The following is an 11653-nucleotide window of genomic DNA, read 5'->3' as shown; positions in this document are numbered from 1 at the left end:
AGTAAAATAATATTTAAGTGAATCTATATAGTTAGCATGATGTATAACATTATGTATTTATATGATATTGTGTATAATTAAAATTATCACTTTATTTGTGAATTGTAAGTTTAAGCTTCTTTAGTGGCAATTTTAACTAAATCCTTGGTTATTAGTAATATTAAATTATTTGAGTTAAAATTTTAAATATAAATAAAATCAAAATATTATATTTAAGATATACTTCTTTCAAAGTAATATTTCTTTTTTCTTTGTATAATCCATTTTTAGAAAGCTTTCCTAGTTTTATTTATAAAAGCAATAGAATCGCTTGCAAAATAGAAGAATAAGGTAAGAACTTAGATTTGGCATTTCTTCCTAATAGGAGTTGAAATTCAAAGCTTTTGAAGCCATTATGAAAATTTTTGGCACACTCTAGATGAGATGATGATGTAAAAATGGCATGTTTTGGCACATATAATTCTTTGGACCCAATTGCAACAAGCTACAAGAAGCCACTTGATACACAAAACTTTGTATTTTGAATGACATTTGCATTTTCTTTGCACTTAGATATATGATATGAATGTAAATAGCTATATAAATCAACATTTCATAATGTAGGATGATAAACCATGGCTTTTGTCATAGGAGAGGTTGGGCCCTATCATGCATTTTTCTCTTGTCCTTTGTGAATTCATAAACTCATTTAAATTCTTATACATTTAATAAAGTTATCTATATCTAGGATTTGAGATGCTAAATTCATTGTGTGGTTCACTTTGCAATATTGATATCGGAGCTTGGTTATGTCCCAAACTTCAAATTGCTTGGCTATGCTTCAAACGTTCAATCACTTGGCATCTTATGCAAAGGGGAGCATTATAGAACAATTAAGACCTACAAAGCAAACCATTACAAATCAAAGTTATGATCACGAAGCTATGATCACGTTTCTCATGTATTAAAACCCCCAACTTCATTATTTAACTATGTTGATTGGTTCATATTTCTCATGTCTAATTTTTAGGAAGAGGGTATCATGCTTGTTTAAGAAGAAGACACCATAAATAAGCTTTGAGCTTTACTTAAGAAAGATTTAATTTTTAATTTTTAATTTTTAAATCTATTTGATGTAGTTATTGAGTCTTGAATGATTATATGGTTTTTCCAAACTCCAAAAACTCAAAGTCACAATCATGTCTATACTTTAATCCAAAATTCTCTCGTGGAGCTATTTTTCAAGTACTATAACATTGTATTCATTCAAAATTTGAGGATTATGTAAAAAAAATAGTATTAGAGCTTAAAAAGATCTACAAATCTTGTTAGAGGTCGGTTTTACAAACTCAAAATATTTCATGAGATATGTCAATTCTAATGTGACTTTGAATCCATATTTGACATTAGTTTACATTAGATGACTATTATTTGTTTAATATCTCTATATTATATATATATTATATAGATACTATTTGTTTAATATCTTTATAATTTATCTTAATTAAAAAGTAAACCCCCTTTATATTCTTACTTACACATTCTTAGTTAAGTCTATCAAAATCCTTTAGACTAGCTACTCTCATTATGCAAGACCATGTATTTATTTTAGCCCAACTTGAGAACATGGTTGTTAAAGCATGGCAATATTACACAACTTTTAGGATGACATAGTATGGTTAGTGTATTATTGAAAAGCATCGAAAGATGTATTAGGTTGAGTTTATACTTAGAGGGCTTCTCTCCTCATTGCCAAATTCATTTTATATTAGTCTATATAAACCTTAAGGAAGACACTAAAATACTAGTATTTGAAATTATTCTTAACCATTACCAAACCATTATCAAAATATGTACTCAATAACATAGTTGTTTAGTTAAATATAAAAGCTACTAGTATTTGAAATTATTCTTGACCATAAACAAACAATTATTGAAATATGTACTTAATATCATAGTTATTTAGTTAAATATAAAAGCTATTTTGTTGCAAAATCCCAGTAATAGATAAATTTGACATTATTCTTGACCATTACCAAACCATTATTAAAATATGTACTCAATATCATAGTTTTTTGTTAAATATAAAATCTATTTTGTTGCAAAATCCTAGCAATAGATAATCTAATGGTAGCTTCGGTGGTCACATCAACAAGTACTGAACCATCATTCCCTACATAAGTTATAATGTATAATGGTACGAATTTAAAAGTTATTGTGTATTGTTAAAATTATTACTTTATTTATAAATTATAAGTTTAAGCCTATTTAGCGGTAGTTTTAACTACATCATTGGTCTTTAGTATTATTAAATCACTTGATTTAATCTCTTTGCTATAAATAATATTAGAGGATTAGATTTAAGATATCATTGATCAAAATAAGCTTTCTTTTATAATATGGTCTATTTTTAGATAGCTTTCTCAGTTTTCTTTATAAATGTAGCAAGATCACGTGCAAAACAAGAGAATATGGTAAAAACTTAGATTTGTTGTTTCTTCCTAATTCAGATTGAAATTTAGAGCTTTCAAAGTAATTTTGGGGAATTTTGACATGTTTTAGAGGCGATGGTGATGTTAAAACAACGTAATTCACCATATGTAACTCTCTACACCCATTGTAATAAGCTATAGGAAACCTCTTGATACACAAAACTTTGTATTTTTTTTACAATTAGATATAGGTACTAAATACAAATAGCTATGTAAATCAATATTCTATAGCAGACGATGGCAAACCATGGTTGTTGTCATGAGAAATGTTGGGATATATCGTGTGTTTTTATCTAATTATTTATAAATTTGTCAATTAATTCAACTTCATTTATGCTTAATAAAGCTATTATGTATCTAAGATTTGAGATACTAGATTCAACATGTGGTCCGTTTCACAACATTTTCTACCACAACTTACTTTTTGCATTGGAAAATTGAAAGTTATGACAAGTTGGGATTCCAAGGTAACTTTCTGCTTTGATTAGAAGATGTAACATGCCGCCCGAACTATTCCTTGGTGGTACATTCTTAGTAGCCCATCAAGAGATGTCCTAGGAAGTGCCATTCGGGATTTTGATAAAACCCTCGGAGTTTACTAACTAGGCTCGCTTGAGTCTACTCCGCAGTGGAAGTTCTGGCCACCCCCATGAGGATCGACTTTGAGTTTTTCTAGTCTAATCTATTACTAGCGGTGAATTAATATTAGCGGATTCTAAAGTGATGTGAGTCAGTCTTTTTGGTTTCTAATGGTTCATCAAGTGCGATTTTTATTCCTTCTTAGGAAAGCTCTCGGCTTACTGAGACCACCCAGTCATAGGTCTAGATTGGTCCATCCTCCTACTTCCCTTGAGAGAGTAGTTTTAGTTATTTAATTACCTACCTCTTTAGGTTGAACATATAAAATCAGCTTCCTTGAATTATCTCCAAATACAAATTCGTTACACGCCCTTAATTCAAACACAAAAATAGAGTAAAGGAATTCCTTCTTAATAATTCATTTCAAAAAATGACTATTACAATGTCTTTTTTTCGAATTATTATTCTCTCCAAGTTCTGTTCCCAAAGTCTAAGGAGTTTATGACCAGAGCCCCATGGTATCCTCCTGCTGTCTGCCAAGTAGAGTTTCCTATGTTATGATTGGTCTAAACTCACTAACGCGAAACAAAAAAAGAAAAACCACTTGAAGTAGGCTTTATTCACGCTGGCCTTGGGGAGGTCTAGTGCCATCAAGAACACTGTCTCAGTTGGCATTCTATGTTCACAACAATACTACCTCAATCGGCGATTTGTACTCAGTCATCCATCTTCTAGCCCATGATTTTAGGAAAGATTAGTACCTAGCTTACAATCACAAACATCTTATTTCCAATGCATTATACATAAATTCTTAACATGCTTATTTCCAAGACAAATCTTTTCTTTCCAAAAATAATGACATCAAGGAAATTTAGTGTAAGTGGCAAAATAACTATAAGTGACAAAATAACTTCGAGACAAATCAACATAAGTGGCAATATAACTTCGAGAAAAATCAGCATAAGTGGCAATACCTTCCAATAGTCTTCATGGATTCCCTCTTCCTTGGGGATTAGTTTGGATTGAATTTAAGCAAGAATTTCATACTTGAGGATAACTCCCTTGGAGTTTCGTGGGTCTTTTTCCGAAACAAAAGAAAATCTTGATTAGTTTAATTACAAACAATATCATTTGGCAATTGCATCTCAAGGTCTCTTATATACCGAGGATTAGCATTTGTGATTTAGAGATTTCATTTGATCAACACAAAAATGAGAAATATTAAATCTTTTAGGGACATAATACATTCCTTGTACTCGCATAGGTTCATCTTGTATAGATCCTTGAAATTCGTGGTTAAGAATTCCTCAAAGAAATTATATGTATGAATCGAATAAAATCTTATTTTTCGCATGCAACTTATGTTGCCTATTCATGGAATAAAGGCCTACTTAGCTGCTTTTATTTAAGAAAATTAGTACTTGAAGATCCGTGAACGAGTGCTTGGTTGATGGTATTCGCGGCTTCGTTTGTAATCCCCGTACTCACCGTTCTGTTTGTAGTAATTGTATCCATAGTGTTATTGGCAGCTTTTGCCTTCACGACCTTCATAGCTTTCTTTTTCGGGGCCATGGTCTTTAATTGCGGGATTGCAAAAAAGGGAAATTTGGGAAAGGATCTTGAGGGTAATTAGATTGATAGAATTTTGATTGACCCGGGGGGGGGGGAGGGGATCACCAAAGATTTTGAGAAATCAAAAGAGTCTTGATTCCATAGGAAGGAATAGGTAAGAAGGGATGGAGAAATTGAATTTGAGAGCTCGTGGAGTATCCTTCTTGTCTTCTTGATGATAAATTCCCGTGCTCATGCTTCTCTGGCCTCACTCCCTCTTGTTCTATACTCCTGAGAGGGGCCTCTCCCCTCTTGCTCAGATTTCTCTCAATGGCTCCCCATGCCTCTTATTTATAGCTAAATTAGAGAGGAAGGGTTGTGGCTAAGAAGAAGAGCTCTTTATGGAGGAAATCTTGGCAAAATCAGCAATCTAATGCTCAGATCACAAATCTGATGGTTCCGTTGGCTTCAAAAGGGGGTAAAACTTTAATACACTTGGTTAGAAATCTTCTAGATCACTCCTTCTTCTCCCTATTTGAAGTGTTGTTTGCTGCCTGTAAACTGCGATTGTGACGCGTGCGATTTTGCTAATCCTTTTTTTGCATTAGATCTCCACAACTGGTTGAAAAATAAACCATTTGTTTTTTTTACATGACATCCTATTCTAGAAAATTTTATATATATTTTAGGATATTTACAATAAATAATATCTAAAATATGCTAGTCTTGTCCAAAAATCTAATATTTTTGGACCATCCATATTATACACATCGACACTAATGACTAATATGGCTCATAACTCTCATTCACGTGGTAACTTCCGTGATGGGTGGCTATAGTCGTGGTCAATCCAGAAAATGTTGGGTTACGATCCTCGAGTCTTTTTGCTCGAGATCTTCTCTATTTAATGATTTTAGAGTTCTTAAAGTATATTTTGCGAGAAGTTGGAAAAATTTTTAAATTAAAGTCGGGATACCACAGAAGAGCTTGAATTCATAGGGATTTTTGGTGCTTTGCTACTACCAAAGTCCCTTGACAACCAGTGATAATGTGTGGCATAGTTTTGTTGAAGCATGTGTGGTGGCATAGTTTCTTTTGTGGATCCTTAATTTTCTTGAAGCATGGACTATTGGATGTCCATCTTGCATAACCAGGCAGCCCAAAGCAAGAGAGCTTGCATAAGTTATAACTTCAAATTCTTTGCTGAGGTCAAGTAGCCTTAGGATAGGGGTAGTTACTAAACTCTGCTTAAGTTTCTCAAAGCTAGATTGTTCGACGGATGTCCATGTAATGGAGACCTGCTTTTTGAGAAGGTCGGTGAGAGGTGTGGCGATTGAGACATAGTCTTTAATGAAGACTCTATACCAACCCATTAGCCCTCAAAAGCTTCGCACTTCCTTAACCGTTGTTGGGGTGGCTAGTCTTGTACATCTTGGACCTTGGTAGGATCCACTGAAATGCCATCTTTTGATACTATGAATCCTAGATATTGAATGTGCTTCTTGAAGAAAGAACATTTCTTCTTTTTAGTATATAATTTGTGGGCTCTCATTGTTTCAAGAACTATTCGTAGATGTGGTTCATGGTCTTCTTCATTCTTAGAATATGTTAAGATATCATCAAAGAAGATAAGAAAAAAATCATCAAGGTAGGGCCGAAAAATGTCTTGTATCAACTTGTTGAAGGTGGTAGGAGCATTTGTTAACCCAAATGACATCACAATAAACTCATAATCACCGTACCTTGTGTTAAAAGCAGTTTTAGGAATATCGTCCTCCCTAATTCTTATTTGATAATATCCTGATCTAATATCAAATACCTTTGCTCCCAAGAGTCGGTCAGGGAGTTGGATATTTGTTTTTCACTGTCACCTGGTTTAATCCATGGTAATTGATACAAAGGCATAGTATTTCGTCTTTCTTTTTCTAAAATAAAACTAGGGCTCCCCATTGTGAATTACTTGCCCGAATGTATCCCTAGTCTAATAGCTGCTTCAATTGTTCTTTCAGCTCAATGACCTCACAAATTGACATTCAATAAGGTCGTTTGGTGATGGGGGCAGTGCCTGGAATGAGTTGAATTTCATGATCTACTTCTCTTGCGGGTGGGAGCTTTGTCAGCTCTTCTGGAAAAACATCTGCATATTCTTTTAGCCAAGATGGTTGATCCTTGGCTTCACTATCCTGCTCAGCCTTGTTGAGTTTAATTAGATAGACAAGTAATCCTTTCTTCAATCCTTTTACAATTCGGGAGGCTTTAGTCAACTAAAACTTAGGGTTTCATGTTCTCCTTGAGTGGTTACTTGTCCTCCCTTTGAGTTTTGGAATGTAATTTGGCACTTTTCGCAATGGATATGGGCATTATTTGGAATTAACCAATCCATTCCTAGCAAACACTCATAAGCCCCGAGGTTCATAATTTGGAAGTTCATTTTGGAAGAATTGCCACCCAAGCTAAATTCTACCATGCTAGTTTGTTGTGTTGATAGAACTTTTTTACCATTTGCTAATTCCACAAGCATTCTAGGCGCAAGAATAGTGCTTATGCCTAGCCTTTTTGCACATTTTGGTGATACGAAAGAGTGGGTACTTCCACAGTCGATTTAAATTCGAAAGGGTTTACCTTGATAATCTGTTGGTGTTTGAATTATTGAGAATTGGCGATTTGGACCCTTCTTATTGAGAGCGGCATGTACTCTGGCTCTTTCCATATCAGATTCCATTGTGGGATCTTTATCATTAATGTCCTCCTTTAGGTTTATTCCAAAAACCTTTCCCTTGGCATCTTGGCTTTGCTTGCGAAACTGGCCTTGGCCAAGCTTTGGACACTGCCTCTTGAAATGTCCTGGTTCATTGTAATAAAAACACCTTGGAGTCTCATTGCTCCTTTCTATGGGTATAAAGCTTCCCACTGCATTTGATTTGGCCTTCTTCATCTTTTTTGGTTGGTATTGTCCTTCGGCTCTTTTTGCATAACCTTGGAAGTTGCCCTTATTCTAATTGTTTTTGTTCCAAATTTTTGCATTTCTTGGCTTTTGTTTAATCTCCTGAACTATTGGAGCTACTCGAATAAATGCATCTTGTAAATTTGATGGTCTCATTGATTCAAGACGCGTATTCAGGGGTGGGTTTAGACCATTGCAAAATTTGGATACTTGCTGTGAAACATCCATTGTTGGTGCATATTTTAACAGTGTTGCAAATTTGGAGTAATAGGCTTCTAGGCTTAGGCTTAGTTGCTTTAGATTGAAGAACTCATTCATCTTCTAGGCTTGATATGTGGGAAGAAGATATCTCTCACGTACCACGCCCTTAATTTTGTCCCAAGTGATAGCACCTTCAAGCATTCTTTGGTCCTTGCACCATTGTTTCCACCAAAATACGGGCATCTTCTGTGAGTTTTAGTTTGGGAATCATGGCTTGATTTGATAGTACTACAGTCCATGTAGCAATGAAATAGTCTTCCATAGATTCTATCCATGTTTCTGATTCAATGGGAATGTCCCTTCCTTTACCATCAAACTCCGGTGGCTTGCACTGCTTGAGAAGAAATTTCTTCTCTTAGGCTTCCGTAGTATTGAGATTCGGGGTGACGTTCTGAAGATTATGAAATTTTATGATCAATTTTCTTTCCAGCCATATATTTTTAAAAAATATGTTCACTTGCTTACTCTGCCTCATTAATTTAGGAGGAAAATTATGTACTACTTGTCCTTCCGAACAATGATCAGGGTCTATACTTCAAAAGAGAGTTTTAAAAAAAGTCTATCTACTATATTGATTTATCAAGGATACAAATGAATAAACAAAAATAATTCTTTATGTCAATATGAAGGGAATACATTATTTAAGTAGTTTGAGAGCTCATATTATTCTTGGAAAAGCTTTCCTACCACAATCTAGGCATGGCATTGCGATACATCCATCGCATAGTAATTAGGATTCTGAGAATTGATATCGAGAAATCTATATTTTAGAGGAAGATCATGTAATATATCTTTCTTGTAGTTGCGGCAACTAGAGCATCCTACAACCATGACTCGATCAGTCGGTATAACCCTTGTAACCTCCTCATAGATGTACCAGTTTAGTTTGACATATCGCCCTCTAGTGAACATGTTTGAGTTTATTCTAGCCTTATAGAATAGATAAATCTTGGCAACCTTAAGGGTTTCCATCCACCTTAATATCTTTAAATTATTCTGGAGGTAAGCAAGATGGCTTGCATCAATATAACAATACCCTTTGCTTAACATCCATTGCCTTTCGTAATACAAGGGTGAAGGATTGTATATTTGATCTAATATCTGCATCATCTGGTTTCTCCAACTAAAGCTAGAGAAGTGCATTGCTAACATAAACATAACTTGGAAAATCAAGAATCGTTCCCAAGGTTCATCTTTCTGCCAAAAATTAAGAACATATATCAATAAGAGAAGATTTCACTACTTAAGAAAATGTTTTTTAAAAAATATAACTAGTTTTATTTACCTATGTCATATCCTACATCAACATGCGCTTTGATACCAAGTGTAACATGTTGCTCGAGCTATTCCTTGGTGGCACGTTCTTAGTAGCCCATCAAGAGATGTCCTAGGAAGCACCGTCCAGGAATTTGATAAAACCCTAAGAGTTTGCTAACTAGGCTCGCTTGAGTCTACCCCGTAGTGGAAGTTCCGGCCGCTCCTACGAGAATCGACCTGAGTTTTTCTGGTTTAATATATTACTAGCGGCTTATTAATATTAGTGGATTCTAAAGTGATGTGAGTCAATTTTTCTGATTTCTAATGGTTCATCAAGTGTGATTTTTATTCCTTAGGAAAGCTCTCGGCTTACCGAGACCACCCAACCATAGGTCTGGATCCATCGGGGGTCCATCTTCCCTCTTCCCTCAAGAGAGTAGTTTTAGTTATTTAAATACCTACCACTTTAGGTTCAACATATAAAATCAGCTTCCTTGAATTATCTCCTAATACAAATTCGTTACACGCCCTTAATTCATGACACAAAAATAAAGTAAAGGAATTCCTTCTTAATAGTTCATTTCAAAAAATGAATTTTACAATGTCTTCTGTTCGAATTATCATTCTCTCCAAGTTCTGTTCCCCAACTAGTATTGGAACTTCCATAACACAATCTAGAAATCAAAGGGTAGTTGGCAGTTCGTAAGAGTCTATGGAGTTTATGACTAGAGCCCCCTAGTATCCTCTTGCCGACTAGAGTTCCCTATGACAAGAGCTTTCACATCATGATTGGTCTAAACTCACTAACGTGAAACACAAAAAGAAAAACCCCTTGGAGTAGGCTTTATTCACGCTGGCCTTGGGGAGTTCTAGTGCCATCAAGAACACTGCCTCAGTCGGCGTTCTATGTTCACAATAATACTACCTCAGTTGGCGATCTGTACTCAGTTATCCATATTTTAGCCTGATGATTTTAGGAAAGATTAGTATCTAGCTTACAATCACAAACATCTTATTTTGAATGCATTATACATAAAATCTTAACAAGCTTATTTCCAAGACAAATCTTTTCTTTCCAAAAATAATAACATAAAGGCAATTCAACATAAGTGGCAAAATAACTATAAGTGACAAAATAACTTCGAGATAAATCAACATAAGTGGCAATATAACTTTGAGAAAAATAAGCATAAGTAGCAATACCTTCCAATAGTCTTCATGGACTCCCTCTTCCTTGGGGATTAGTTTGGATTGAATTTAAGTAAGAATTTCATACTTGATGATAACTCCCTTGGAGTTTTGTGGGTCTTTGCCCGCAATAAAAGAAAATCTTGATTAGTTTAATTACGAGCAGTATCATTTGGCAATTGCATCTCAAGGTCTCTTATATACCAATGATTAGCATTTGTAATTTAGAGATTTCATTTGATCAACACAAAAATAAAAAATATTAAATCTTTTAGGGACACATTACCTTCCTTGTACTCGCATAGGTTTATCTTGTATAGACCCTTGAAATTCGCGGTTAAGAATTTCTCAAAGAAATTATATGCATGAATCGAATAAAATCTTATTTTTCGCATGCAGCTTATGTTGCCTATTCATGGAATAAATATCTGCTAACTGCTTTTATTTAAGAAAATTAGTATTAAAGATCTGTGAACGGGTGATTGGTTGATGGATAGCTTCATTTGTAATCCCCATACTCGCCATTCCATTTGTAGTAATTGTATTCGCAACGTTATTGCAACTTCTGCCTTCGTGACCTTCATAGCTTTCTTCTTCGGGGCCATGGTATTTAATCGCGAGATTGCAAAAAAGGGGAATTTGGCAAAGGAGCTTGAGGGTAATTAGATTGACGAAATTTTGATTGCTGGGGGGGAGGGGGGGAAGCGATCATCAAAGATTTTGAGAAATCAAGAAGAGTCTTGATTCCTTAGGAAAGAATAGGATAGAAGGGATGGAGGAATTGAATTTGAGAGCTCGAGGAGTATCCTCCTTGCCTTCTTGACAGGAAATTCCCATGCTCACGCTTCTTTGGCCTCATTCCCTCTCTTTTTCTATACTCCTGAGAAGGGCCTCTCCCCTCTTGCTCAGATTACTCTCAATGGCTCCCCATGCCTCTTATTTATAGCTAAATTAGAGAGGAAGGATTGTGGCTAAGAAGAAGAGTTCTTTATGGAGGGGATCTTGGCAAAATCAGCAATTTGATGCTCAGATCACAAATCTGATGGCTGCGTTGACTCCGAAAGGGGGTAAAACCCTAAGACACTTGGTTAGAAATCTTCTAGATCACTCATTCTTCTCCCTGTTTTTGAAGTGTTGTTTGCTGCCTCTAAATTGTGATCGCGACGTGCGTGATTTTGCCAATATTTTTTTTTGCATTAAATCTCCACAACTGGTTGAAAAAAAACCACTTTTTTTAAACAGGACATCCTGTTCTAGAAATTTTCATACCTTTTTAGGATATTTACAATAAATAATATCTAAAATATGCTAGTCTTGTCCAAAAATCTAATATTTTTGGACTATCCATATTATACACATTGACACTAATGACTAATATGGCTCATAACTCTCATTCATGTGG

Source organism: Lygodium microphyllum, chromosome 22, assembly GCF_053477565.2.
Source record: "Lygodium microphyllum isolate KBCC chromosome 22, Lygodium_microphyllum_v1.1.10, whole genome shotgun sequence".
Lineage (NCBI taxonomy): Eukaryota > Viridiplantae > Streptophyta > Polypodiopsida > Schizaeales > Lygodiaceae > Lygodium > Lygodium microphyllum.
This window is presented reverse-complemented; position numbering follows the sequence as displayed.